This window comes from Amblyraja radiata, chromosome 37 (genome assembly GCF_010909765.2).
Source record: "Amblyraja radiata isolate CabotCenter1 chromosome 37, sAmbRad1.1.pri, whole genome shotgun sequence".
NCBI lineage: Eukaryota > Metazoa > Chordata > Chondrichthyes > Rajiformes > Rajidae > Amblyraja > Amblyraja radiata.
In genome coordinates, this window is record NC_045992.1 from 20,691,529 (window position 1) to 20,717,072 (window position 25,544).

The 25,544-nt window shown below is 44.0% G+C and overlaps 1 pseudogene; it reads right to left on the reverse strand.

Annotated features, from left to right (window-relative positions):
• Positions 1 to 4,897: 4,897 nt before the first annotated feature.
• On the reverse strand, positions 4,898 to 5,004 carry LOC116966594 (annotated as a pseudogene).
• Between the last annotated feature and the right edge of the window lie 20,540 nt (positions 5,005 to 25,544).

A 25,544-nucleotide genomic window follows, 5' to 3' on the forward strand; every position in this document is an offset into this window, starting at 1 on the left:
ACTGGTGGAGTTAGATTTGAAAAGTATCTACTCCTTCATGAGCCAAACCCCGTTTGAACCACGTGGAGATGATCTGAACCGATACATTCTTATAACGTTTTTGTAATTAACAAACATTGCTAGTTCAGAGCCTCTAAGGCTCTTGGTGACCTTGACGTATTGTTGTATATGTGTGACCCGAAGGTCCATGGGGTATGTCATGAACCTAGTTTGAGACCCGATGCCCCTGGTCTGCTCTGCTTAACTAAATCATAAACATAAAATATTATATTTTATAGAGCAGGCTATTCAAGACTGGGTATTGAGTAATGAGGAAGGGTTAGTTAGCAGTCTTGTTGTGCATTGCCCCTTGGGCAAGAGTGACCATAATATGGTTGAGTTCTTCATTAGGATGGAGAGTGACATAGTTAATTCCGAAACAAGGCTTCAGAACTTGAAGAAAGGTAACCTTTACGTATGGGACGTGAATTGGCCAAGATAGACTGGCAATATATTCTTAAAGGGTTGACGGTGGAGATGCAATGGAATGCATTTAAAGACGGATGAACTACAACACATCTTCATCCCAGTTCGGCAAAATAATAAATCAGGTAGTGCATCCGTGGATAACAAGGGAAATCAGGGATAGTATCGAAAAAAAGATGAAGCTTACAAATTAGCCAGAAAAGGCACCATACCAGAGGACTGGGAGAAATTCAGAGTCCAGCAGAGGAGGACAAATGGCTTAATTAGGAAAGGGAACATAGATTATGAAAGAAAACTGGCAGGGAACATAAAAACTGACTGCAAAAGTGTTTATAGTTATGTGAAGAGAAAAAGATTAGTTGAAACAAATGCAGGCCCCTTGCAGTCAGAAACATGTGAATTGGTCATGCGAAACATCGACATGGCAGACCAAATGAATAACTACTTTGGTTCTGTCTTCACTAAGGAAGACATAAATAATCTGCCGGAAATAGCAGGGGACCGGGGGTCAAATGAGATGGAGTAACTGAGTGAGATCCAGGTTAGCTGGGAAGTGGTGTTAGGCGAATTGAATGGATTAAAGGCCGATAAATCCCCAGGGCCAGATAGGCTGCACCCCAGAGTACTTAAGAAAGTAGCCCCATAAATAGTGGATGCATTAGTGATACTTTTTCAAAACTCTTTAGATTCTGGAGTAGTTCCTGAGGATTGGAGGGTAGATAATGTAACCCCACTTTTTAAAAAGGGAGGGAGAGAGAAAACGGGGTAATACAGACCAGTTAGTCTAACATCGGTTGTGGAGAAACTGCCAGAGACAGCTATTAACGATAGGATAGCAGCACATTTGGAAAGTGGTAAAATTATTGGACAAAGTCAGCATGGATTTATGACAGGCACATCATGTCTGACGAATCCTATAGAATTTTTCGAGGATGTAACTAGTAGAGTGGATAAGGGAGAACCAGTGGATGTGTTATATATGGACTTTCAGAAGGCTTTTGACAAGGTCCCACATAAGAGATCAGTATACAAACTTAAAGCACACGATATTGGGGGTTCAGTATTGATGTGGATAGAGAACTGGCTGGCAGACAGGAAGCAAAGAGTTGGAGTAAACGGGTCCTTTTCACAATGGCAGGCAATGACTAGTGGGGTACCGCAATGCTCAGTGCTGGGAACCCAGCTACTTACAATATATATTAGTGATTTGAACGAGGGAATTGAATGCAACATCTCCAAGTTTGCGGATGAAACGAAGCTGGGGGGCAGTGTTAGCTGTGAGGAGGATGCTAGGAGGCTGAAAGGTGACTTGGATAGGCTGTGTGTGGGCAAATGCATGGCAGATGCAGTATGATGTGGATAAATGTGAGGTTGTCCACGTTGGTGTCAAAAACAGGAAAGTAGACATTATCTGAATGATGGCCGATTAGGAAAAGGGGAGATGCAACGAGACCTGGGTGTCATGGTACACCAGTGATTGAAACTAGGCATGCAGGTGCAGGAGGCAGTGAAGAAGGCGAATGGTATGGTAGCATTCATAGCAAAAGGATTTGTGTATAGGAGCAGGGAAGTTCTACTGCAGTTGTACAGGGTCTTGATGAGACCACCCCTGCAGTATTGCGTACAGTTTTCGTCTCCTAATCTGAGGAAATACATGATTGCCATAGATGGAATGCAGAGAAGGTTCACCAGACTAATTCATGGGATGTCAGGACTTTCATATGAAGAAACACTGTATAAACTCGGTTTATACTCGCTAGAATTTAGAAGATTGAGGAGGATCTTATAGAAACTTACCAAATTCTTAAGGGGTTGGACAGGCTAGATACAGGAAGATTGTTCCCGATGTTGGGGAAGTCCAGAACAAGTGGTCACAGTTTAACAATAAGGGGAAAATCATTAGGACCGAGATGAGAAAAACATTTTTCACACGGAGTGGCGAATCTCTGGAATCCTCAGCCGCAGAAGGTAGTTGAGGCCAGTTCATTGGCTATATTTAAGAGGGCGTTAGATGTGGCCCTTGTGGCTAAAGGGATCAGGGGGTATGGAGAGAAGGCAGGTACAGGATACTGAGTTGGATGATCAGCCATGATCATATTGAATGGCGGTGCAGGCTCGAAGGGCCGAATGGCGTACGCCTGCACTTATTTTCTATGTTTATATCTTTCTATTTGTCTATATTATTTGCAGATGTAACCATCCTGTCCACTGGCAAATATGCAGTGACTGAACCCGTTGCGCTGAGACCAGCGCCAGGAGGATAATTGCCTTATCAGAGCCGTGCCAAAGCTAAGGATGTAGCTGGAGCCCCCTGGTGAAATTGTGTTAATAACATCAATATCCCATACTGCCCTGTGCTTGTCCTCTGATAACTTGTGTGAAATATATCCTTTATAACTTGGTATCAGAAGGTGAAACCCAACAGATTGGGTCTCTTTTGCTGCAGCAAATATGATGGGGAGGCACGATGGGCACAGTTAATGGTTCTATAACTTAAGTTATTGTCAATGACCCATTTGAAACGAACTCCAATACGTCAGTTATCTGTACCGTATTAGATCGTCTTCTTATCGAGTCCACACACAAGATTAGAAGTTGTTCAGCCAGAGCTGAACACACTTTTCGGTATCTGCACAATGGTGTCTGTCTTGCGCTTCTTGTGCTTCTTGTGCGTGGTGGTGGAAAGATTGGTTGAAACAGGGCCGCGACGTGAACGCTCTTTCCTTGGCCCCTCCGTATTAGATGTAACATTAGCATTTAAACGAACGCTTTCCATCTCCTGAAGAGGAAATGTAATGCTTTCCTTTTTTGGTGCTTTCCCTGCACTCTGCAGTGAACATACATATGGATCTTTCTGACAATCTATAACTCAGAATCTATGTCAATACATTGATTTTATCATCCAGAGGCTGGTTTCCCGAGCCACAGGCTGAACCAGCAAAGTTTTACTTTTACAATAACCGTAACAGGTTGTATTATTATTCCCGACAAAAGCGGGAAGCATGGTTGCATTGGCCAATCAGACGGAACGACAACCTGAAGCGGGATTTTGCTGACTTTATTGCAAGACCCGACTGACGAGGCAACATGGAGGGAGAAAAACATAACTTCTTTCTCCTTGTAGCGATAATGTATCTTTCGCCGCTGTTATGACACATATTTTGCAACCGGTAAACGAGCCTAGAAACAAACATATCGATATTCGGTGTTCCATTGAGCCATAATTTCATTAAATACTTTGTGATCCAACACCCATTTTGTGTTGTCATTGATTGTACGTAAATAAACTCCAACGCAAAATGAGATTAGGTAAATTCTTACAGGATATTCCTTCTTGATTGCACCCATGTGACTAACATACGCCACCACCATAGTGCAACAACTTAACGTTGAGCATGCAGATTATGCATATTCGCTCAATGACCCTTTAATTTATAGAATGCCCATAATGTCTATAGGAAGTTGATATCAATGACTGAATAATTGTTAACTCATGCAAATCTCCTCCGCCTCCGAACTAGAGATGGCGTTCATAATTTTCCACCGTAAAGCCCCATCAGTTTATAACATAACTGAAATTTTACTGACCAGACTATTGGGGCAACGTTGAATACTGTTCTTCCACCATTATGACTTTGGTAGCTTCAGCTGGTAATAGCATAAGGTTTCTCACAAAGACCTACCTGGCATTTGAATGATTACTACTTTGCACGATGTAAGTTCCCCCACTTGCACAGCTGAATCACAACTACTATATTGCCAATTACACTTGATGAATAGAAGGCTGTTTTATCACAACAGGATTGTTACAGTCTCCTATTAATTCCAAACTATCACCCCAGGGCGGAGTCAAAGGCTAATTAATAGTTAAAAGTAAATCCCAATGATCACCAGGTCTAGTTGGTATCACCTTAATTTTAACTGGATGGATGAGGGACCCACATTTCTCAAATATAGTTTGAGGCTGAAACAGTTGATTTTAGCAAAATACAGCGTTAGAATATCCTCCAGGTAAGGCATAACCAGTGTTATAGAGCTCTGAGCAGTCCAAGCATCGGTTTTAGTAATTTGGTAAATAACCTGGGAACATTTTGCAATGTTTTTTATCATTGCCCTAATCCAGATACATTTCAAATGTCTCGGGTGATCCCTGTAAATGGGAACATCCAATGGAAATCAGATGCGAAGTTTCCTATTCGGAAACATTATACTGCACATGCGAGTTAAACGACACTCTGCATCTTTCACAATGAACAGGCCACGCCTGCCAATTCTGTACCTGCTCGAGCAACAACTTTGACCCGATTTCCGAGCCTGTCTTGAAAACTAATCCTGGCCATAATACTGAACCGGCCTCGAAAGACAATTCTGGCCATAATTCTGAGCCTGCCTCGAAAGACAAACCTGGCCCCAATTCCGTGCTTGGAACCCTAGAATTGCACAGTTTTACATGGTTAGATGCCACAACCATTTGTGTGTTGTAAGGCCACTAGGGCCCCTTCCATCCTTATCAAGGGGAATGCTACTTTCATACAACACATAAACTAAACAAATTGTATCATTATGATTTGTACCAAAAAAAACAAGTGTAAATATTACCAACTTGTAGATGATCCCATATTTCCCTGACACCTCCTTGGGCCTCAGATTGAAGACCCCTGCCCAGCTTTCATGCTGCCAACCAATTTCAGTAAACTGCTTACTGCCAATGGATGCGTGGGGTGTGTTGTCGCCGCAACAATGAAGCTTTGCTCGTCGTTGGTACCTCGATTGGTCCGACAGCTTTTGGTTCGTCACCCGGGTTTTATCTGTTGAATAGGTCTTACCTCAAGAGAAGGTTCGGCGGCTTGTCTTCAATGCCACCCCTAATAGCGCTGTTCAATCCCGGCATTTATAGCATGTGGGGAACTCTGGCTCCTTCCAGGTATTCAGCCATCTTCGTTTACGATGACTCCCTTGAATCCATACGGATGTGCTCCAGTAGGTTCCACAGACATACTTTAGAATTTGAAGTCAGTTACCGACTGACCAGTCGCACTCCCCTCCACAGAGAGGGAGATTCGTACGCAGCCCTGAACAGGTGCTGCCACAGGCCTCTCCCTCGAGGTATGCTCCCCGGCTATACCTCCTACCTCGGAGTCAGAACAAAACTCCCTCGAGGTATGCTCTCCTCCTCCGAGAGGGAGACATTATGCAGCCCTTCAACAGGTCCTGCTGCCACGGGCCCCCGAGGAGACCCGCGGATACAAAGCTCCTCTTGCTAGAGCATATCGTGATGGAGTATCTGGTACGAAATGCAAAACTTACCTGTAGGTTTAACCTTACCGCTGGCAGGAGCGATATCCGGTGTCCGGTGCTTCGCACACGAAAGACGTAATGACGCGCATGCGGACTGGTGGGGATTCTTCACGGAATCACTCACGTGACTCCGAAGTAAAATTGCTTTTAGAATGAACACAATGAAGCCGGCTATGTAAGAATTCAACAGAATACAGGCCAATTTGGAAAAAGTGCCAAGGAATTGAAAATCGCCTTTAACCGGACAAGTGCGAAGTGTTGCATTTTGGCATGTCAATGCAAGCACGATTTTAGCAATACATGTGAGGGCACCAGAAGGTGTTATGAACCAGTGGAAGCTAGGGGTACAAATGCACAGATCCCGGGAAAAAGTGACGCCGATATAAATGATAGAAATGCCTTCCGTCACAGTGAGGAATGTGTGAGAGTCACTATGATGGATGTTCATATTAAAATGTGTTTTTTTAGTCTGTTGCTTTTTAAGTTGTATGACTGACCTGGCCAGTGAAATTTTACTACACCAATCGGTGTATATGACAATAAATGAACCTTATGAACCTTATCTTATGAACTCATCGAATTCCTTTTCAAATATTCGGGTTACGGTGGCATTGCCAGCCGGCTGCTTCGCCTGCAGTTTGGTTGTATTTTCGAATATTTTTGTTTTATAGTATAATCCAAAAATATGTTTTAGTGTTTCTCTGTATGTCCTTTGGGGGGTGGGGTAAGGGGGGGGGGGGGGTAGGCGGAAACCGTTTTCAGGCATCTACCTCGATGGTGATGCGACTCTCTTCCTTGTCGTTCTTCGCCCCCCTCCTGGCTGGCTAACAGCTGGTTTGGTGTGGCCTTTACTGGAGTGGGGCCCAGAACTGCAGCGGCGGAGAAGCGGGGACTTTAACATCGCGGGCTCAGAGTTTCAGCGGCGGCAGAGCGGGGACTTTAAACTTGCCGGGGGTCGCCCGAGCAGCGCTCCGACTGCTGGCTTGCGGCCTACAACATCTTGCAGCCTGGATCTGTGGAGCTTCTGGCGGTAGCCGTGGAGATTACCTTTCATCTTGGAGCGGGAGATCCCTCGCCGGTGGTCACCGGTGAAGAGCTCCGACCGCAGGTCTGCGGCCTACAACATCTGAAAGCGGCTGTCTCCAGTAAGGAAGTCGCCGATTTGGGAGCTTCCGGCCGCGGGGTGTGTTCGTCCTGTTCCGACCATCCCGATCAAGAGGGCTTGAACATCGGGCCGTCCGTAGCGGCGACTACGTAGGCTTAGGGCCCCGACCACAAGTGAACAATGGAGGAGGAGAAGGATTAGGACTGTCTGAACTATATTGCCTTTCAGCACGGCGAATAATGCCGTGCTGAATTATGTTGATTGTTGAGTCCTTTTTTAATTGTAACGCTGCATGGTAAATTACATTTCACGGCACCTTATGGTGCATGTGCCAAATAAATTTTTACTTGAACTTAAACTTGAACTAATCCCGAGGGAGTTGAATGGTTGGCTCGCCAGACTGCGGCGCAGCAGAAAATTGCGCTTTCGAAAACCCATTTGCGAGGAGGTTAACGTTCACCAATATTCTTTGCAGTTGCCATTTAGCTTAACTCTGTACGTTGTAACTACAACTAGATACCTCTCAATATTATCTGCTTGTAATTATGTGGGTGGGATTTATACGTAGTCTGAGGCGTGTTTGCGGCTGGGTTTCTCGCGCAGTCTCCCCAGTAGTTAGTTGAGTTTGAATATGACTCGGGAAGTGTTGATAGCTATCGAAAATCACGAGCATGACCACCAGCGTAATTTGAATGTATGTGTACGTGATGAAGTTTGGATGAATATCTTACCGATTTACTACTATAATAAAGACTATTTATTAAGAGACTGTGTTTGGAAGATTCATCTTTCGACGGATTTAGATGTCCGTGGAGAGCTCATGCGTACGTATCGATTATCTTCTGATGCCCTATCTTCAATTATGAATAAATGAATAAATCCTAAATTGTTGAAACTATATATAAATCTGTCAGGGTTTTTATAAGCTATATACAGGAAAAATGTTCCCAATGATAGGGGAGTCCAGAATCAGGGGCCACAGACTAAGAATAAATGTAATGCCATTTAAAACTGAGATGGGATGAATCATTTCAACCAGAGTTGTAAATTTGTGGAATGTTCTGCCAGAGAAGGCAGGAAACCCCAATTCACTGGATGAATTGGGTGGATGGAGCTCTATGGGGTAGTTGATCAAGAGATATGGGGAGGGCAGCCACGGGTTACTGGTTGTGGTTGATCAGCCATAATCATAATGAATGGCGGTGCTGGATCGAAGGGACAAATGGCCTCTTTCTGCATCTATTTTCTCTGTTTCTAATTATCTAAGAGAACACCCTTGACGAAATAGAGATGCTCAGAAGAGAACATTGTTAAGGCCAGAAATATAAAATTAAAACATCAAGCGGTGGAAACAATCAATCGGTCAGGCAGAATCGTGTGCGGACGTGGCGACGACGGACGAGAAGCCGAAGCAAAGAAGTCGAAGGCAGAGAACCGAATAGGAACGAAGCCGAAACGCCAAAAAAAAACGAATGAGTCCGAAGACGAAACGCCGACTAACCGAAAAGATGGGACGCCTAAATGCAAATTAACTGAAAGGGCGGAACGCCAAAAGGCCAACGAACCGAAAAGCTGCATCGGCTAAAAGCAGATTTCCTCTCTCTCCCCTCGTCTCTCTCCTCCTCTCTCTCTCCTCTTCTCTCGCTCCTCCTCACTCTCCACACTTCTGTCTCTCCCCCTCTCTCTTACCCTCCTCTCCCCCTCGCAATCCCTTCTCTCTCTCTCCCCTTCTCTCCCTCTTCTCTCTCTGTTCAGTCTCCACCCGCGGGAGCGTCCCTTAGTCACTGACCGCGATGCTCCGCTATCGAACCCCGACCCCCACACCAGGGTGACCCCACTCTCTCTCTTCTCTCTCTCCCTATCACTCCTCCTTCTTTCTCACCTCCATCTACACCCATTCTTCATAGTGTGTCTGAAAGTTCTCGACCCGAAACGCCACCCAATGCTTCACCCAGAGATGCTGCCTGTTTTGTGCGTGGGAGGCACCCTGGTGTGGAGGTCGGGAGACCGATGGCGGTGCTTCGCGGTCAGTGACTGTGGGACGCTCCCTCGGGTGGAGACGGAGGAGTGAGAGAAGGGGGAGAGAAGGGGAGAGAGAGAATGGAGTGAGAGAGGGGGTTAGAGAGAAGGGGAGAGAGAGAAAGTGAGAGATAGAATGGAGGGAGAGAGAAGGGAGAGAGAGAGGGAGAGGTGGGTAAAAGAGAGGATGAGGAGAGAGAGAAGAGTGGAGAGATGAGGAGAGAGAGAAGAGGAGAGAGAGAGGAGAGAGAAGAGGGGAGGGAGAGGAGGAGAGAGAAGGGGGAGAGAGAAGGGAGATAGGGGGGAGAGAGAGAAGAGGGGAGAGAAAAGGGGGAGACTTGAGCGTGGGGTTCATTTGCCAATACAAGCCGTAGGTGACTGGGCAATCTGAACCCAAGCACCAAGTTGAAAGCGGCCGAAGGTGTACTGCCCACACTCTCCCACGGCCACCCTCCGCGGGCGGTGGGTCGGGTGGAGCGGAGGTTTGGGACAATGTTCTACCTTCACAGTGATGGGATGGACGCGAGGGTCTGGACCAATCGCTGACAAGTCCCGCCCCCCCCCCCCCCCGGGAACGTCACGTCCGTTATTGGACTTTTCTGTTCAGCGGCAGTAGGTCCTTTGGCCTGTATGACCGCCGCCTTTCGGGTAGGTGGCGTTTCAACAGAGCGGCCATTCGGTAAGTTTGATTTTAGGCGACGCAGCTTTTCGGTTCGTTGGATTTTAGGCGTATCGCCCTTCCGTTTAGTTTGCATTTAGGCGACCCATCCTTTCGGTTAGTTGGCGTTTCGTCTTCGTACTCTTTCGTTTTGGCGTTTCGGACACGTTTCCATTCGGTTCTTTGACTTCTACTTTTTTGCTACGGCTTCTTGTCTGTCGGCGCCACTTTCGGGTACCGCCACAATATGTGTTAATTATGTAATATTTCATGTTCGGCGTAAACTTTATTGACTGTTTTTCGGGATCTATGATGTCATCGTTAATTTCAAAACTTTGAGGATGTCCGTGCATTTTGCCAAGTTTTATTCATGTACTGCTATGGTCAGACAGCAGTTTGCGGAAATGGCAAAGCAGGGAATCTGCGAAGGAGCAGAGTTAAGATATTCGTCCCATCAAGTCTACTCCGGCATTCAATCATGGCTGATCGATCTCCCCCTGCTAACTCCATTCTCCTGTCTTCTTGCTATAACCCCTGACACCGGTGCAAATCAAGAATCTATATATCTATGCCTTAAAAAATAACAATTGACGGCGTCCACAGCTTTCCGTGGCAAATTATGACAACATAAGTTCCTCATCATCACCCTACTGAAGGAACGCCCTTTAATTCTGAGTCTATAACCTCAGGTACTAGCCTCTCCTACGAGTGAACACATCCTCACAACATCAATGCTATCCAACCCTTTCACGATTCGGCTCATTTCAACGAGGTTCCCTCATCCTTCTAATCTCCAGCGAGTGCAGGCCCGGTGCCGTTAACGCTCATCGGGTGTTAACCCACTAATTCCTGGGATTATTCTTGTGAACGTCCTCTGGACCCTCTCCAGAGCTAGCACGTGCTTCAGCCGAAATGGTGCTCACATTCGCTCACAATGTTCATAATGGGACATGACCAGCGTATTTTAGAGCCTCAACATTACACCCCGGTTTTTGTATTCTAGTCCTCTTGAGATAAATGCTAGCAGTGTGTTTGCCTTTCTTCCTACAAATTCGACTTACAAATTAACTTTTTGGCAATCCTGCGACAGCACTCCCAAGTCCCTTTGCACCTCCGATCCTGGAATCTGTCCCCATTTCGAAAATATTCTACGCCTTTATTGCTTCTACTAAAATGCATTAACCCATACTTTGCTGCACAGTATTCTATCTGCCACTTCGCTGCCCACTCTCGCAACCTGTCCTCTTCTCCAGATTGCCTGCTTTCTCTACACTACCTGTCCCTCTACATGTTTTCAAAGCAAAATTATTTTGAAATATCAGATTATGTTCAAAGATCTCAAATGTTCAAAGGCGCTTGCGGCAGGTTAAGAAACTATGATGGTTCACCTGCACGTGCATTTTCCATAGATTCATAAAACATTTTAACACGCAGTGCAACCAACGGGTGGCAATTCTACAAATAAATCATCCCTTTCAGTTACATGATATTAGTAAAATTAGTCAATTGAATCCAGCAATTAAGCGTTGACGACAAATATATTACAACAAATATAATCGGTGATTTACTATGAAACAAAAGCGTGTGCCACGTTAAAATTCATAACATTCCGCCTACACACGCTAATCCAGATGAGGTTTTCCTGCTTGGAATTTGTTAACGAGGGTGATTTACACTCTCACTAAATACTTCGTTCGGTAATATATGATTTTTTTAAATTAGTATTCCATAACTCTTCAGGATAAACTGTTACTGATGAGTGTAACTAAGGTAGCGTATATGCTGATATTTTTCCTCTCGCTGTCTCTGAGGTTTCAGCTTGAAATTCAAAAGATTTGTTCAAAGTGCAACTGTGAACTATTGAAATAACTTCGCAGCTCACATAGTATCTATGGGGCGAAATGTAGTCGAACATAGGGTCGAAACCATTCGTCTTCGGCTTCAATAACGCCCCAGATGCTGTCTGTCCCGCTGAATCTCCGCTGCAGTTCTCCATATTCCGACAGCTTTCAGCATCTGCAATCTCGTGCGTTGTCCACTTCATTTTCAGACACGTGAAGGAAAGCAATTGACGAAACCGTCGCGGATGGAACTATGAGTAAATGAAAGTCCCCAGTGTTATATTCCGGACTGCAGAATGGATAACAACTTACACGCTGGTTGCGTGAATCACGAGAGAGAGCTTTATTACCCAACATTCCCTGCTTATATACAACACCAACTTATTAACATATACATATATGAATGCATTACACTGCTCTCCTTTTTTAAAGTATTAAATCTAAGTGCTCAGTTACAATTTTATTTGTTACCTAACTTACAAACCTAATCTGCCGACTGGTTTACGGATCCGGCCTGGTCGTCTAACAGTAACCGGTCTTCTTTCGTGTGCCGTGCACAGCCTAAAGTTGTTGGACAACTTGTCCTATTTGATCTTCCGTTTGTGCACGTCGAGTTCATTGCATTAGTCGAAACAGGGCGTACCACGTGAAGATTGCAATCCTCCACCCCACAGTGACCGGTGTAACAGGTTTAGGTGTTGACTCAACTGTTGGCTTGTTTGGCTCTGTTTTAGTACCCTGACTTTGACCAGAGGAACATGTTTCTTTGTCTGTACTAACTGAACATTGTGTTTCAATCACAGTGGTCTCTTCCAACTCACTTTCAGATTTAAAAAAACTCAGGGATTATGACTTCATGCACGTCATTCATCTTTGGCATGAATAATTTGATCAACATGAACACTTTGATCCTATCTCCAACTTCAACTAACGATCTTTTGGTTGCACACGCTTCCACTATTTTGCCAACACCCCATTTCACTTGACTGGACGTTGGGAGGACTGAGAGCACGAACCTTCTCATCTGGCTTAAAGTACCTCTCCTTTTTGTGGGAGTCAACATGGCGCTTTTGACTTAATTGTTTTTGCTCAACTCTCAAGGCCAAATAAGATTGAACTAGACTTAGGCGTATTCTTAGACATGTCCTCATCAACAATTCTGCAGGTTCTGTTGTTGTGTGTTGTGTGGTTGTGTGGTTCTGTACTTCATCAAGACAACAGCCAAACGATGTTTCAAGCTGAGATTTGAACTACCCTGCAAAACCTGTTTCTTGAGAGCAGCTTTGACAACTCTAACATACATTTCCGCCGCCCCATTGGAGGCTGGATGGTACGGGGGAACAAGTGTGTGTTTTGCACTATTCCACTGCATGAACGGATTGAATCGTTCGGAACGAAACTGAGGCTCATTATCAGAAACAAGTTCTTCCGGTAAACCATGGAATGTAAAAATTGATCCCAACTCATCTATGGTACGCTCGGTATTACTGCTTCATCCCATATGCTTAACCTCAACCCATTTGGAATTACTATCTACTTGTACCAGAAAGTGATCATTTCACTTTTCACAAACATCTATATGAACTCTCTGAAAAGGTCTCTGCCCAGGGTTCCAGTTGTGTTTTTCGTGGTTTATTCCGGCAATTTTGGCATATGATACATTTGCTCACCAGTGACTCGATGTCACTGTCAATACCAGGCGAATACACACAACCTCTGGCAATTGACTTCATGCTTTCTATTCCAGGATGTTCGGCATGAAGTTCATTCATAATTTTGTTTCTCAAGGACTCTGATACAACCACTCTGTAACCCCTGCTCACATGATAATTAATGACGTCGATTATAACCATATAACCAGATAACCATATAACAATTACAGCACGGAAACAGGCCATCTCGTCCCTACAATCCGTGCCGAACAATTATTTTCTCATAATCCCATCTAGCTGCACTCAGACCATAACCCTCCATTACTTTCCCATCCATATACCTATCCAATTTATTTTGAAATGATAAAATCGAACCTGCCTCCACCACTTCCATTGGAAGCTCATTTCGCACAGCTACCACTCTCTGAGTAAAGAAGTTCCCCCTCATGTTACCCCTAAACATATGTCCCTTAATTCTGAAGTCATGTCCTCTTGTTTGAAGCTTCCCTACTCTCAATGGGAAAAGCTTGTCCACGTCAACTCTGGCTATGCCTCTCGTCATTTTCAAGACCTCTATCAAGTCCCCCCTTAACGATCTGCGCTCCAGAGAATAATGACCTGACTTATTCAATCTTTCTCTGTAACTTAGTTGCTGAAACCCAGTCAACATTCTAGTAAATCACCTCTGTACTCTCTCTATTTTGTTGACATCATTCCTATAATTGGGCGACCAAAATTGTACACAATACTCCAGAATTGGTCTCACCAATGCCTTCTACAATTTTAACATTACATCCCAACTTCTATATTCAATGCTCTGATTTATAAAGGCCAGCACACCAAAAGCTTTCTTTACCACCCTATCTACATGAGATTCCACCTTCAGGGAACTATGCACAGTTATTCCTAGATCCCTCTGTTCAACTGCATTCCTCAATTCGCCACCATTTACCATGTACGTCCTATTTTGATTTGTTCAGCCAAGATGTAGCACCTCACACTTATCAGCATTAAACTCCATCTGCCATCTTTCAGCCCATTCTTCCAAATGGCCTAAATCTCTCTGTAGACTTTGGAAATCTACTGCATTATCCACAACAACACCTATCTTAGTATCATCTGCATACTTACGAATCCAATTTACCACACCTTCATCCAGATCATTAATGTACAGGACAAACAACAGTGGACCCAACACAGATCCCCGAGGCACCTCACCAGTCACATGCTTCCAACCTGACAAACAGCCATCCACCATTACTCTCTGGTGTCTCCCATTCAGCCACTGTTGAATCCATCTTGCTACTCCTGCATTTATACCCAACAATTGAACGTTCTTAACCAACCTTCCACGAGGAACCGTGTCAAAGGCCTTACTAAAGTCCATATAGATAACATCCACTGCTTTACCCTCATCAATTTCCCTAGTAATCTCTTCGTAAAATTCAAGAAGAGTTGTCAAGAAGATTATGGAAAGGCTTCAGCTCTGAGTTCAGAACGGAGTTCAATCCACTATCGATTTAAGACCAACTATTCAATGTCTGCTCATATACCCACTTCAGCACAGTGTATTTCTCTGCTTCTGCTGCAATTTCTGTTGCACTCACCGGAAAGTCTTAATCTACAACTTGCAGTGTTTATATTTAGTTCTCGCTGTCCACGTCAGAGTTCTCATGGGGCAACCGGGCCAACGCTTCTGCAACCGCATTGCACTGGTGCTTCTGTAATCAACCTTGTAGTCATAATGGGACAGAACCATTGCCCCGCGCTGCATACCTGATGCTGCCATGGAAGGTATAGCTGACTTGAGACCAAGTATCACTAGTAGTCATTTGTGATCAGTCACTAGGGTGAAAGATCTGCCGATAAGAAACTGATGACATTTCTTGATTCGGATACACAATACACAGTCGAATGTGTGCAGAGTACGCTGTTATTCCAGTGTAACTGTCAGCAAAAATGTGTGCATGTATGCTTATGATGTTTTCAAGACGGGGTTTGGACAAATCTACGCTGAAAATGTTTTTCCAATCTAACTATATTCTGCTCAACCAATCCATTCCAAGGAGGGTTTGTTTTTTTCTGTAGCTGGCCACTATGATGGGCAGTTTTACTGACTTACCATTATGCTGAACTTTACAGTTCATTTGTCCCCATGTCTCCAAAGCTTCGCGCGAGTAGGTTCTCAGCTTGACCTTACTTTCAAATAATGGTGGTCTGTGGGAACTTTGTTACGTACACGTCTTTACTCATGAGCGAACACTCTGCTGCCGTGACAACACATATAGCGACTAACAGTTAATTTATCAATAATTTAGTTCGCAAGTCCTTGCTTTGGCTGCTTGTAGCCTAATCGATGTTTATTGCATAAATAGTGTACAACCCAAGTTCATTTCCATCTGGGTTAATCTCCAAGTTATGAGCTCCTTTCTGGTGCAGTCGCTTGTTTCCCGCAGATTGTTGGTTTCCTGTTTTAAGCTTGGCGCGACATGCTGAGGCGATATGGCCTTTCCTCTGGCAGTTGTAGCACTTGGCTATTTTGAAACGACAAAGTTGGGATGAGTGATTACCGTTGCCACGATAACAACTGTCTGTACGCGGCTCCACGCCATAGTTTGGCTTTGGTCTAGCGCCTCTTGGTTTGGCCATAGGCACTGCCTTGTGACCGTAAACGGCCACTGCAGTCCATGGTGAGCGAAACTCGCGTGCATTCTTTGATGCCATCTCCATAGTGCTAGCAATCTTGCATGGTTGCTCGAATGTCAGATCTGGAGTGTTCATGAGTTTCCACTGAATTCGTTCATCCATTAGACCTCAAACAAATCTGTCGCGCAGTGCGCGTCCGAGAACGTTTCCAAACTTACAGTGCAAAGTTAAGTTTTTCAAGGCAACAATGTACTCATTGATTGTCTCATTCTGCTTCTGGTTTCTCGTGCCAAGTTTATAATTTTCTGCAATTTCCAGAGGCTCTGGGTTGAAGTGCTCCTCCAAATTCTTTTGCATTTAAGGGTGCAAGGATGTTTACGAGTGTGCCGTACACTTCAGGACCGGTCACCGTAAGCAGAAACGCTTTCATGCGTTTGCAAACGGCTTTATTTGTTTCAGTCACTATCTCTCCTTCAGCAAAGATCTCCACTATGTTGTTTGCCGTGAAAAACATTATTTATCTATCCATATAGGAGCTGAACGGTTCTCTACTATTGTCAAAAGTGCGAAGTTTTCCGATGTAGCTAGTAGATGCAGCCATCGTGTCGTTCTTTTTTTTTTTTAAGTCCGTTCAAAATCCCGATTCCCTGTCTGGTCTGGTGTAACAATTCACCTCAAACTTAGCTGTAGAAAGCATCGTATACAATCTCAAGGATGGCATCTAGACACAAAATTAAGATAGCCTGACAATCTCTCGACGGTTTGTCCAGCTGCTTTTTTAAACTACAGTCCCCTGCATAGAAGGATATTCAGCCTATCGTGTCCAGCTTGCGAACAACTGCGACACATCTCCGTATTTACTGTTTAAAATGTTAAACAATACTGCATGGTGCAAAACAGTCCTGCGCTATATTTAAAGGATGAGTTCACAAACACTATCCCATCCATGTCGCCAATTGTTTTATATTCCGGACGGCAGAATGAATAACAACTTACACGCAGGTTGCCTGCATCACGAGAGAGAGCCTTATTACCCAATTATACAACATCAACCCATTAACATATGCATGAATATGTATGAATACAATACACCTAGTATTCAACATTCCAATACGTGGCCATTAATAAAATGGTCATGTAAATTAAATCTCTCTTGTTGTTTTCGAAAAGACACTGACAAAAAACACCCATCGTAACTCAGGATATATAATTGGATGCGTGACATTTGGGGTGGGGATCCTACTTCAGACGTTTTCACCGACCCAAATGGTCAACTATCAAAGTTCTCCATGGATTTTGCCTGTCCGGTGAGGTACTCCGCCATTTTGTGCCTTTCTTTAGTAAATCACCAACTGCAGTTCCTTGTTATTATATTATCAGATAGGCTCTGATGATTCTGCGTACTCATTGTGATGGGGAAAAATTGGAAATGTAAACGTCGATTCCATGTACATGTCTCGGGGGTAGTGGGATACATTTTATTCTCCATCGGTTGTCAGAACGTGCGCTTCGCTTTACATTAACAGTGGATAGATTAACGCAGTACGGACGTTAGTTCGCATACAATAATATTCAGTGCATTAATTTATAATCATTATTTTTAAATCACGAAGTATCAGAGAATAATTACGGATTCAGTTCCTTGCCTTATTTGCGGATGATAAAACCCATTTACGGTCAATCAAACGTCAGGTTCGTTAGCTTAGTTTATTATTGTCTCATGCGCCGATGTACAGTAAAAACAAATTTCTTGCATGCTATCCTGACATCGAAAAGACTATACGTGATTAAAATCAGGTCGCCCACGTTGTAGAGTACAGAAGAAGGGGATAACATTCTGTTTGAAATAAAGTCCAATAAAGTCTGGTTAAAGATAGTTCGAGGACCAATATCCTGGCGTGGAAATTTGCAAAGGCTACTGGGGAGACTTTAAACTAGAATGGTTGGGGTGAGGGACTCAAATAGAGAAAGCTAGTAGGCAGAATGGGAGGCAGGAAGCTGAAAAGGGAACCATTCGGACACAAGAGGAGAAAGAAGAAAAAGGAAATAAACAGAGAATAAGAGGCGGGGGGGGGGTTTCTTAAATGTGCATATTTTAATGCTAGGAGCATTGTAAGAAAGGTGGACGAGCTTAGAGACTGGATAGACACCTGGAAGTATGATGTTGTGGCGATCAATGAAACATGGTTGTAGGAGGGCTGTGATTGGAAACTAAATATTCCAGGATTTCGTCGCTTCAGGTATGATAGAATTGGAGGGGCAAGAGGTGGAGGTGTTGCATTGCTAGTCAGGGAAGATATTACAGCAGTGCTTTGGCAGGATAGATTGGAGGGCTCATCTAGGGAGGCTATTTGGGTGGAACTGAGAAGAGGGAAAGGTGTAGCAACACTTATAGGGGTGTATTATAGACCGCCAAATGGGGATCGAGAATTGGAAGAGCAAATATGTAAGGAGATAGCAGGTATTAGTAGTAAGCACAAGGTAGTGATTGTAGGAGATTTCAACTTCCCACACATAGACTGGGAAACACATTCTGTAAATGGGCTGGATGGTTTGGAGTTTGTAAAATGTGTGCAAGATAGTTTTTTGCAGCAATACATTGAGGTGCCTACTAGTGCTGGACCTCCTGTTAAGAATTGAGACGGGACAAGTGGCCGAGGTATGCGTTGGGGAGCACTTCGGGTCCAGTGATCACAATACCATTAGTTTCAATATAATTATGGAGAGGGTCAGGGCTGGACCTAGGGTTGAGATTTTTGATTGGCGAAATGCTAACTTTAATGAGATCCGAAATGAATTAAAAGGAGTGAACTGGGACATTTTGTTTTGTTTTATGGGAAGGATGTAGAAGAGAAATGAAGGACATTTAAATGGTACAGAAGGGGACATTTTAAGAGTACATAATCTTTATGTTCCTGTTCGGTTGAAAGGAAACAGTAAAAATTGGAAAGAGCCCTAGTTTTCAAGGAATATTGGACAACTTGTTCGGTAAAAGAGGAAGATCTACAATAATTATAGGCAGCATGAAGTAAATGAGGTGATTGAGGAGTATAAGGAATGTAAAAAGAATCTTAAGAAAGAAATTAGAAAAGCTAAAAGAAGACATGAGGTTGATTTGGCAAGTAAGGTGAAAGTAAATCCAAAGGGTTTCTACAGCTATAGTAATAGTAAAAGGATAACGAGGGATACAATTGGTCCATTGGAGAGACAGAGTGGACATCTATCTGCAGAGCCAAAAGAGATTGGGGAGATATTGAACAATTCATTTTCTTCGGTATTCACCAAGGAAATGGATATTAAATTATGTGAGGTAAGGGAAACTAGTAGAGTAGCTATGGATACTATGAGTTTCAAAGTAAAAGAAGTACTGACACTTTTGAAAAATATAAAAGTGGATAAGTCTCCAGGTCCCGACAGGATATTCCCTAGGATATTGAGGGAAGTTAGTGTAGAAACAGCCGGGGCTATGACAGAAATATTTCAAATGTCGTTAGAAACGGGAATAGTCCCCGAGGATTGGCGTACTGCGCATGTTGTTCCATTGTTTTAAAAGGGTTCTAAGAGTAAACCTAGCAATTATAGACCTGTTAGTTTGACTTCAGTGGTGGGCAATTTAATGGAAAAGATTCTTAGAGATAATATATATAAGCATCTGGATAAACAGGGTCTGATTAGGAACAGTCAACGTGGATTTAGAAACATAGACACATAGGAAATAGGTGCAGGAGTAGGCCATTCGGCCCTTCGAGCCTGCACCGCCATTCAATATGATCATGGCTGATCATTCAACTCAGTATCCTGTACCTGCCTTCTCTCCATACCCCCCGATTCTTTTAGCCACAAGGGCCACATCTAACTCCCTCTTAAATATAGCCAATGAACTGGCCTCAACTACCTTCTGCGGCAGAGAATTCCAGAGATTCACCACTCTCTGTGTGAGAAACGTTTTCCTCATCTCGGTCCTAAAATATTTCCCCCTTATCCTTAAACTGTGACCCCTTGTTCTGGACTTCCCCAACATCGGGAACAATCTTCTTGCATCTAGCCTGTCCAATCCCTTAAGAATTTTGTAAGTTTCTATAAGATCCCCCCTCAATCTTCTAAATTCTAGCGAGTACAAACCGAATCTATCCAGTCTTTCTTCATATGAAAGTCCTGCCATCCCAGGAATCATTCTGGTGAACCTTCTCTGTACTCCCTCTATGGCAAGAATGTATTTACTCAGATTAGGAGACCAAAACTGTACGCAATACTCCAGGTGTGGTCTCATCAAGACCCTGTACAACTGCAGTAGAACCTCCCTATACTCAAATCCTTTTGCTATGAATGCTAACAATCAATTCGCCTTCTTCACTACTGCCTGCTGCACCTGTATGCCTACTTTTAATGACTGGTGTACCATGACACCCAGGTCTCGTTATATCTCCCCCTTTCCTAATCGACCACCGTTCAGATAATAATCTATTTCCCTGTTTTTGCCACCAAAGTGGATAACTTCACATTTATCCACATTATACTGCATCTGCCATGCATTTGCCCACTCACCCAGCCTATCCAAGTCACCTTGTAGCCTCCTAGCATCCTCCTCACTGCTAACACTGCCCCCCAGCTTCGTGTCATCCGTAAACTTGGAGATGTTGCATTCAATTCCCTCGTCCAAATCATTAATATATATCGTAAATAGCTGGGGTCCCAGAACTGAGCCTTGCGGTACCCCACTAGTCACTGCCTGCCATTGTGAAAATGACCCGTTTACTCCTACTCTTTGTTTCCTGTTTGCCAGCCAGTTCTCTATCCACATCAATACTGAACCCCCAATGCCGTGTGCTGTAAGTGTGTATACTAATCTCTTATGTGGGACCTTGTCGAAAGCCTTCTGGAAGTCCAGATATAACACATCCACTGGTTCTCCCTTATCCGCTGTACTAGTTACATCCTCGAAAGATTCGTCAGACATGATTTACCCTTCATAAATCCATGCTGACTTTGTCCAATAATTTCACCACTTTCCAAATGTGCTGTTATCCCATCTTTAATAACTGATTCTAGCAGTTTCTCCACAACCGATGTTAGACTAACTGGTCTGTAATTCCCCGTTTTCTCTCTCCCTCCCTTTTTAAAAAGTGTGGTTACATTAGCTACCCTCCAATCCTCAGGAACTACTCCAGAATCTAAAGAGTTTTGAAAAATTATAACTAATGCATCCACTATTTCTGGGGCTACTTCCTTAAGTACTCAGGGATGCAGCCTATCTGGCCCTGGGGATTTATCGGCCTTTAATCCATTCAATTAAACTAAAACCACTTCCCGGCTAACCTGGATTTCACGCAGTTCCTCCATCTCATGTGACCCCCGGTCCCCTGCTATTTTTGGCAGATTTTTTATGTCTTCCTTAGTGAAGACAGAACCAAAGTAGTTATTCAATTGGTCTGCCATGTCCTTGTTCCCCATGATCAATTCACCCGTTTCTGACCGCAAGGGACCTACATTTGTTTTAACTAATCTTTTTCTCTTCACATATCTATAAAAGCTTTTGCAGTCAGTTTTATTTTCCCTGCCAGTTTTCTTTCATAATCTATTTTCCCTTTCCTAATTAAGCCCTTTGTCCTCCTCTGCTGGTCTTTGAATTTCTCCCAGTCCTCTGGTAGGCTGCATTTTCTGGCTAATTTGTACGCTTCATCTTTTGTTTTGATACTATCCCTGATTTCCCATGTTATCCACGGATGCACTACCTTCCCTGATTTATTTTTTTGCCAAACTGGGATGAACAATTGTTGTAGTTCATCCATGCAGTCTATAAATGCCTTCCATTGCATATCCACCGTCATCCCTTTAAGAATCAATCGCCAGTCTATCTTGGCCAATTCACGGCTCATACCCTCAAAGTTACCTTTCTTTACGTTCAGGGCCCTTGTTTCTGAATTAACGATGTCACTCTCCATCCTAATGAAGAACTCAACCATATTATGGTCACTCTTGCCCAAGGGGCCACGCACAACAAGACTGCTAACTAACCCTTCCTCATTACTCAATACCCAGTCAAGAATAGCCTGCTCTTTCGTTGGTTCCTCTACATGTTGGTTTAGAAAACTATCCCGCATACATTACAATAAATCCTCTTCCTCAGCACCCTTGCCAATTTGATTCACCCAATCTATATGTAGATTGAAGTCACCCATTATAACTGTTTTACCTTTGTTGCACGCATTTCTAATTTCCTGTTTGATGCCATCCCCAACTCCACTACGACTGTTAGGTGGCCTGTACACAGCTCCCACCAGCGTTTTCTGCCCCTTAGTGTTTCGCAGCTCTACCCATATCGATTCCACTTCCTCAAAGCTAATGTCCTTCCTTTCTTTTGCGTTAATCCGCTCTCAAACAGCAACGCTTCTCCACCTCCTTTCCCTTTCTGTCTATCCCTCCTGAATATTGAATATCCCTGGATGTTCAGCTCCCAGCTTTGGTCACCCTGGAGCCATGTCTCCGTGATCCCAACTATATCATAGTCATTAATAGCTGTCTGCACATTCAACTCATCCACCTTATTACGAATGCTCCTTGCATTGAGATACAAAGCCTTCAGGCTTGTTTTTACAATACTCTTACCCCTTATTCTATTATGCTGAAAAGTGGCCCTTTTTGATTTTTGCCCTGGATTTGCCGGCCTGCCACTTTTACTTTTCACCTTGCTACCTATAGCTTCTACCCTCGTTTTACACCCCTCTGTCTCTACGCTCACACATTTAAGAAACCCTTTCCCTTTAACTCCATCCTCCACTATCCCATTCGACACCCCACCCCCCTTATTCAGTTTAAAACCACCCGTGTAGCAGTGGAAAACCTGCCTGCCAGAATGCTGGTCCACACATGTTAAGATGCAATCCGTCCCTTTTGTACAGTTCCCCCCTTACCCCAAAACAGATCCCAATGATCTAAGAATCTAAATCCCTGCCCCGTGCACCAGTTCCTCAGCCACACGTTCAGGTCCCGTATCTCCCTGTTCCTGCTCTCGCCAGCACGAGGAACTGGAAGAAAACCGGAGATAACAACCCTGGAGGTCCTGCTTTTCAGCATTTTTCCAAGCTCTCTAAAGTCACGCTGCAGAATATTCATCGCCTTCTTTCCGACATCGTTTGTGCCGACATGCACTACCACTTCCGGATGTTCACCTTCGCCCTTGAGGATTTTCTGCACTCTGTCCGTGACATCCTGGATCCTGGCACCAGGAAGGCAGCACACCATCCTCGCATCCCGTCTGTTGCCGCAGAAACCCCTGTCCGTACCTCTCACAATGGAGTCTCCCACTACAATAGCGTTGCCTGCCTTAGGCCTTTTTGGTTTTGGCTCAACAGCCCTATTCGCATCGCAAGCCAGTCCGCCGCTCAGTGCAAACACGTCTTCTGTCCCAACAGCTTCTAAGTGGGTGAACCTGTTCACAAGAGGTACAACACCCGGGGACGTTGGCATTCCATGCTTCCCTCCCTTTCTCACTGTCTGCCACCTTTTCTCTTCCAGTACCTTAGGTGTAACAATCGTACTATAGGACTCGTCGAGGAACACGGTCCTTCAGGAGCTCTACCTGGATGCGCTTCTCGCATTTGTAGCAGCCAGAGGCACCTGCGGTGTCCTTGACCTCCCACATATCGCAAGCATCGCAATGAATCAGCGTGCCTGACATCTCCTTCTTTCGCATCTACCTCTCAAGCGTGGTATTGCGTGGTCTCCTCTCCACAGCCTCCTCGCCGAAGACTCTTGAGCCAAAGTCTCACATTTTACTCACAGGGCACTTCCCTCACAAGTCCGCCCACTCACTGCCGCTCCCTAAGAGCAGTCTTGCTTAAATTGACTGATACATTGCCTGGTTTACCAATTTCTCAGTTTTCAATTGTTTTCCCGGCACTGACTCACTTCTCTCCTCCAACTCGGGCTAGAGCCAATCAGTCTGATCACTTGCTAATCTCCTCCTGCTGTTTCTTCCAAATTTACAGCAGTTCTGAGTAAAGTCTGCCTGTGCTTGGCCTCTACTTTTCAACTGTTTTCGCCCCTCTGACTCACTTCTCTCCTCCCACTCGGGATAGAGCCAATCAGTCTGATCTCTTGCTAATCTCCTCCTGCTGTTGCTCCCAAAACTACAGCAAATCTACAAATCAGCTGTTCCAAACCACATTGTGATGCATCGCGTTTCAATCCACTGCCTGGAAGGTCATGTCTGATAGATAGATAGATAGATAAATACTTTATTAAGTATTTATACTAATAAATTCCTAGACTAATCTTCTTGAATTTTTTGAAGAGTTTACTAGGGAAATTGACGAGGGTAAAGCAGTGAATGTTGTCTATATGGAATTTAGTAAGGCCTTTGACAAGGTTCCTCATGGAAGGTTGGTTAAGAATGTTCAACTGTTGGGTATAAATGCAGGAGTAGCAAGATGGATTCAACAGTAGCTGAATGGGAGACGCCAGAGGGTAATGGTGGATGGCTGTTTGTCGGGTTGGAGGCAGGTGACTAGTGGGGTGCCTCGGGGATCTGTGTTGGGTCCTTTGTTGTTTGTCATGTACATCAATGATCTGGACGAAGGTGTGGTAAATTGGGTTAGGAAGTATGCAGATTATACCAAGATAGGGGGTGTTGTGGATAATGAAGAGGATTTCCAAAGTCTACAGAGTGATTTAGGTCATTTGGAAGAATGGGCTGAAAGATGGCAGATGGAGTTTAATGCTGATAAATGTGAGGTGCTACACCTTGGCAGGACAAATCAAAATAGATTACATGGTAAATGGTAGGGAATTGAAGAATGCAGTTGAACAGAGGGATCTGGGAATAACCGTGCATAGTTCATTGAAGGCGGAATCTCATGTAGATAGGGTGGTAAAGAAAGCTTTTGGTATGCTAGCCTTTATAAATCAGAGCATTGAGTATAGAAGCTGGGATGTAATGTTAAAACTGTACAGGGCATTGGTGAGAATAAATCTGGAGTGTGGTGTACAGTTTTGGTCGCCCAATTATAGGAAGGATGTCAACAAAATAGAGAGAGTACAGAGGAGGTTTACTATAATGTTGCCTGGGTTTCAAAAACTAAGTTACAGAGAAAGGTTGAATAAGTTAGGTCTTTATTCTCTGGAGCGCAGAAGGTCAAGGGGGGACTTGATAGAGGTCTTTAACATGATGAGAGGGATAGACAGAGTTGATGTGGATAAGCTTTTCCCTATGAGAATAGGGAAGATTCAAACAAGAGGACATGACTTCAGAATTAAGGGACTGAAGTTTAGGGGTAACATGAGGGGGAACTTCTTTATTCAGAGAGTGGTAGCGGTGTGGAATGAGCTTCCAGTGGAAGTGGTGGAGGCAGGTTCGTTGGTATCATTTAAAAATAAATTGGATAGGCATATGGATGAGAAGGGAATGGAGGGTTATGGTATGAGTGCATGCAGGTGGGACTAAGGGAAAATAATTGTTCGGCACGGATTTGTAGGGCCGAGATGGCCTGTTTCCGTGCTGTAATTGTTGTATGGTTATATGGTTATAGGATGTCCAAAGAGGATATCATATCTCTACTTGATGATACGACGGCACAGTTGTCTAATAACAGCTGGAGAGAAACTGTCCCTGAATTTGGAGGTACGTATTTTCACATTTCTGTACCTCTTGCCAGATAATAGAGGGATGTATTCTGTTGCGACTCGTTCTCAATTATGCTAGTGGCCTTGCCGAGCAGCGTTATGTATGGATGGAGTCAATGGGAGAAATGTTGTCTCATGCTGTTGGCCGCGCCCATAATCCTCTTCAAATTCTTGACACATTGGATGGAGCTGTTCCAAACCACATTGTGATGCAACGCGTTAAAATGCTCCCAACGGTG